We start from the raw sequence: 6,000 nt of genomic DNA, 5'->3' as shown, positions 1-6,000 counted from the left end.
TACAGAAATTCAAATGATGCAGTTCCAATTGCGTTGGAAAGCTAACGTCCGGAGCTTCGAAATGATAAATAATTTTCCATAGTTGCTCTGAGATTAAGTGACACGAACGCGTGCTTCACGCGGATGCGTCGCAGTGACGAAAATCAGCGTGTTTGAATTCGCAACTAGCGAATTCCGGGCTGTTTCTGGCCCAGTTTTTGGCCCAAAAAACACAGATTAGAGGCTATAAAGTGGAAGAATCCATTTATTCATGGAGGAAGCTTTAATAATACACAATTTTAGGATTAGATGTAGTTTTAGAGAGAGAGGTTCTCTCCTCTCTCTTAGGATTTAGGATTAGGATTCCTCTTAAAGGTTAGGTTTATTTCTTCTTTAGTCACAGGTTCAATATTCCTTTTACTTTATATTTCTCTTCTACTTTTAGATATTCTAATGCTTTTATTTGTTAATTACTTATGTTGCCAAATTGGCTTATGAACATTTCCATGTTAGATTTGAATATTCTATTTAATATAATTTGAGGTATTTCAGATTTAAGAGTTCTTTCTTTTATTTATGTTACTGTTGCTTCCAATCTGAAGGCATTTTTATTCGAGTAGATTCTCTTCCCTTTTGGCTTTGGTTAAGTAATTAGTAACACTTGAGTTATCAAACTCAGCTGTTGATTGAAATTGGAATTCTTTGCTGATTAATTTGTACTCCAATAACTCTAGTCTTTCCATAGGAGTTGACTGGGATCTGAGGATCAAATCAATTTGTCCACTTGACTTTCCTTTATTTAGCAAGGGTTAATTGAAGTGGGAGCAGAATTCAATTCTCATCATACCTGATAAGGATAACTAGGATAGGACCTCAATTTCTTATACCTTGCCAAGAGATTTTATTATTATTAATTTATTTTTCTTGTCATTTAAATTACTTGTTCCTTATTTTAAAAAACCCAAAAACATATCTTTTTACATAACCAATAATAAATCATACCTCCCTACAATTCCTTGAGAAGACGACCCGAGGTTTAAATACTTCGGTTATAAATTTTATTTGGTTTTGTTACTTGTGACAACCAAACTTTTGTACGAAAGGATTCTCCGTTGGTTTAGAAACTATACTACCAACGTGATTATATTTGCAAAATTTCTTTACTGATAGAAAATCCGTTCGTCATCCACCCAGTACTATTATATATTGTTGGAAAGTCCTAAATGTCTACTTTCCAATGGCATTAACATCGCGTCGTTTAGAGCTCTACAGCTCGAGTTATACTCCATAGAAGGTGCAGAGGTCAGCTGGCCTGACTACAGGTTGGTACCATGTTCGTCTATCTACTTTTCAGGGCAGTTTTCTCCCTCAATTTTATTGTCCACCATATAGTGCCATATATGCTTGGAAAGCTCTGGATTCCTACTTTCTAATTCCTTTGGAATCACTTCATTTGGAGCTCTTTAGCTCATGTTATTTTTGTTTGAAGTAGACCCCTTTCAGGCTGTTAGGAGCATAGTTACAGGAAAAGTTGGTCTCCAACTATGGCTCCAACTATGGCACCTTGAACCCCTCTTAGCCACCAACTTTGCATGCTCTACTTCTTCTCTGCCCTTCCTTTACTCCTTCCTACCTATCATCAACTAAACAAAATGCATCAAAGTTTGCATATTTGCATCATTCAATCACCAAGCAAAATTTGCATAAAAATCTTATGAAAAGTACACAAACAATCAAGTTTATTTGAATCAAAGCATGCATGAAATTCTCATCCAAATACTTACTTATTACCTAAGAAATGCATAAAACTACCCTAAAACAAACTAAAAATAGCTTGTGAAACTAGCCAAGATGCCCTGGCATCATTGCTCTACTACTCACTCAAGCGAACTTCTCTAATATAATCACCAAGGTTGGAATAATTCTTAGTAACTTTCAACTAAATCTACATTTGACCTTTACTCAACATTTAGCTCCATTTGGCCTATTTTGCAGTAGAAGAACAAATTCCTTAGTCTATTTGATTATTGATTTCCTTTATTTACCTATAGTAAACGAGAAAAATTGCATGAAAAATCGGTGTAATGCTCTAGGATCTATGGCAAATTTGAACGCTCCTGTGGGAGAGTCAGAGCTCCTCAAGTCTCTACAAGTTTCCTCAAGCGACAACACAAGGATCCACCTTGCTTCAGATCTTTTATTCCATAACCTCCCCTTGTTAATACCTTTCCTGCCCAAAAATAACTAACTTCCTTCAAATAGTGGCTGCATTATTAGTTACATGGAGCCCAATTCCCCTTCCTCCTATTAATTCTTACATACACTTCTCCTACGAATGGTTACCTAACATATTTTCCTTCAACTCAAACATGAGATCATATGATATTCTCTTTGCATTATATGCCAAAAACTAAATCTTATTGTTCCGTGCATAATGAATATCTTGATTTCACAAGAAAAATGAAAGGAATTTTCTACTAGCTGTCAAGCATTCTCTTCATCTAGTTAATTGAGTTGAATAAATGTATATATTTCAAGGTATAAGAAATTCACAATATTAAAGCATATAGTAAAATGTCAATAAAAAAGGTGCACAAAAGAGAACATGAAAGAAAAGTAGTGGATAGGAATTAAGTTGTTTTAAGTTTATTCAAAGAACTAATTTCATCCATCTTATTTGTTATCTCGAACTATTTTAGTTTATAAAAGTTTGTAAAAGCTAAATGACTCACATATGTATATATAAAAAGGCACGAAACTAACAAATAACTGTATAATGAATCAAGCCTTTTTCACCTCTAAATGTGTGTGCATGTGTTTTGTTTCTAGTAAAAGAAAAGCATGTAAAGTAATAATAAAAAACACGAAACTAAAGAAAGCGCAGGAATAACTTATTTAAATCTTAAATGCTTTTAATTACTCTTCCTAAGATCTCATAATGTCAATCTTCCTAACCAATGAATACATCAATAGAAAAGAGGGCTAACATTCATAACAAAATAAATAATCTATTTTGCTAACTTTTTCTCACAATATTCATCAATATAATTCGACAAATCTTAAAATACTAATAACTATTACTTGTGCCAAAGTTGGTCTTGACTCAATTTGGCTGCCTTTGCTAAGAATATAGACCAGAGAGGATAACTATTTCAGCCTAAAACCTGCAAAACCCAATTAATTAAACAAATCAAATACCTCTCTGATATGCGTGCGTGGTGGTTTCTTGGGAGTTATATTATTCCAGTGTAGTCAGATTCTACCGCAATCAGATTCGGGTATATTTCTTCATGTGTTTTGTATATCAGATTTTGCTTCTTTTTCTGTTTGTCATTATTATTGTTCTTCGAAAAATTTTTACTTTGCTCACAAATAAACAAACACAACCTCCCTTCTGCTCTTAGTTACTCATTTTACTTCATAATTTAGACCTCATTTGAGAACTAACTTGAACGAAAAATATAATCAAATATGCAACTCTGATCCCAATGATGAATTCATCAATGAAATTACATAGATTGAATACAAATCAAATCACATAAAGAGCTTCTTCAAGCGCACTACTTCATCGGACAATTTCCTATTATTAGTTTCAAGATAGATTGTCTTTTAATTAAGACATTAAATAATAAGTACGAATTCCTCCTAATACCAAAAAAAGAAAGTACGAATTCCTCTTTGCAATTTTTATCTAATAAACCCCTAAATTCCTAATGGAGAAAGAGACAGAGTAACCTTAAATTGCAGAAATTTGTACTTCCAGCAGAAAAATTAGTAGGTTCTCAAAGTGATGAATAAGAAGGAGAAACAACAAGATAATAAGATAATGGGTTATCAGTGATTATTAACTAGAAAAAGCATAAAATTGAATCAAAAAAAAATAAAGAAAAATACAATTAGCTTACCAGGGACAGGAACAAATGCGTATAGCTTTGCTAAGCCATAATTCCTTGCAAATTTTTATTCTGCACAAAGAGGTTTTGTTCACTGGAATTGGGGTTCAGGGCGTCGAGTTAGGTTTTGGAAGAATGAAAAATTGAGGAAATGGCGGATAGTAGTGGGTAGTGGAGCTAGCGAGAAGTGCAAACAAAAGAGGAATTAGGCGGTTTAAGCATGGAATGGCGCAAATTTCATAAACCGCCGTGGAGCGAACATGATGGCCGCTGCCGGGTTTGTTCTTCGGAGGCGGGTTGCTTTCAACCGCTTATATGTGAAATTAGGGTAGCAGCGACGGTGATTCTATTTGACCGCTCCCCTAAAATAGCCGCTAGAATTAGGTTTTGTTGTAGTGAATATATGTAACGTTAATTGTTTATGATTGACCCTTATTGACATCACCTACTTCATGCATTGAGATTTGTGTAATTGTGAAATTGGATCATAAGCTTACCTAGTGATATATTTTTGAGCTTTCTAAACTTTGTGGACCATGCTTGCTATGTGATTGATTTTCACTTCTATCTTATTTTTCCTAAGTTCCATAGCACTTATGTCTTCCACCCTTATGTCACTTAGGTGTTGCAAATAAACTTTAATATGTGTCATTGTTTGATGTGTTAGCTCTATATTTCATTTGGTTCACTAAGTTACCTTGCACATCAATCTATGCCCATACCTTATCCATTTCACAATTGCTCGGTTATTGCTTGAATGCTTTTAGGCTTCTTTATTGCTTGTTTGGTTATCTTAACCTAAAAGTTTTCTTTGAAGTATCTCAAGAGTGAAGTGCTTACTTCTTTTTGTATACTTGTGACACAGATCTCTATGCTATTGTGTGTTCTAAACCGCATGCAACTTAGAATTCACACACTATTTTCCTTCATGTCACAAACTGAGTCACTCACTTTATTTTTGTGATCATCACCTCATTCCAAAAATCTATGCTTCCTTGCTTGTGCATTTACTTATCTCATTATATCTTGTTTCCTATTGCTCAGGATCATTAATCATAAGCAAAAAACAGAAGTAGAAGAAAGAACACGCAGCAATCGGTTGATCCACCAGCTGAAAGTGGCAATCCGTATAGTCGCTGTACCCCCTTGCTCATATTTACATGCACCGAGGACGGTGCAAACTTTTAAGTGTGGGAAAGTCGTCCAACCGATCGGCCGTTTTTGGGTGACAAATTTATAATCCCAACACTTTCGAATTTCATTTTTAGGTCATTTAGAATTTTTAGTTGCATTTTCTTATTTTGCATATATACATAATAAGCTTTGTCAAAGTAATGAAATTTTTCAAGAAAACTCCTTTTACATAGGGCATTGCCACCCTAATTGCTTTGAGTAAAAATTTTTCATTCAACTTGCTTGAAATATATATATATATATATATATATATATGTTGTGGAACATGTTTTGAGCTAAGAACACAAGCTTGTGAGTATTGAGCCTAATTATAACCACTATTTTCCATTCTTGTGTTTATTATTCTCTTTCTATGATTGTAATATTTGAGTTGTTTGATTCTTTCTGTCTATTATTTTGTGTATGAATGCATTTATATGATTGAAGCCTTCATTTCATGAGCTCACTTACCCAAATGGCCTTACCTTTTACCTACCATTGTTAGCCAATTTTGAGCCTATGCTAAATCCCTTTTGTTCTTAATTTTAGCACATTACAAGCCTTAAAGCGAAAAATAATAAATGTCCCTTGTTTGGATCTTTGATTAGCTTAGGCTAGTGAGGGTGTTTATCATTCAAGTTTGGAAAATTTGGGAGCATTGGTTGAGAAAAAAGTTTATTTTTGTACTTTTGTTGAAGATTTTGGAAATTAGGTACATAATCATGCATTAAATGTCTAAAACCATATGTATTGGTACTTTTGTATATATCTTATTGAAAAACAAAAGAAAAATAAAAGAAAAAAATGTAGAAAAAGAAAAAGAAAAATAAGCAATAAGAAGGGGACAAAATGCCCCAAAGTGAAGTAATAATAACAATGCATATGGGTTGTGATAAAAAAGAGAATGCATGAGTGTGTGAAAAAAATGAAGAATGGGTAGTTAGGTTTGCTTTAA

This window comes from Arachis ipaensis, chromosome B05 (assembly GCF_000816755.2).
Source record: "Arachis ipaensis cultivar K30076 chromosome B05, Araip1.1, whole genome shotgun sequence".
Classification (NCBI taxonomy): Eukaryota; Viridiplantae; Streptophyta; class Magnoliopsida; order Fabales; family Fabaceae; genus Arachis; species Arachis ipaensis.
This window is presented reverse-complemented; position numbering follows the sequence as displayed.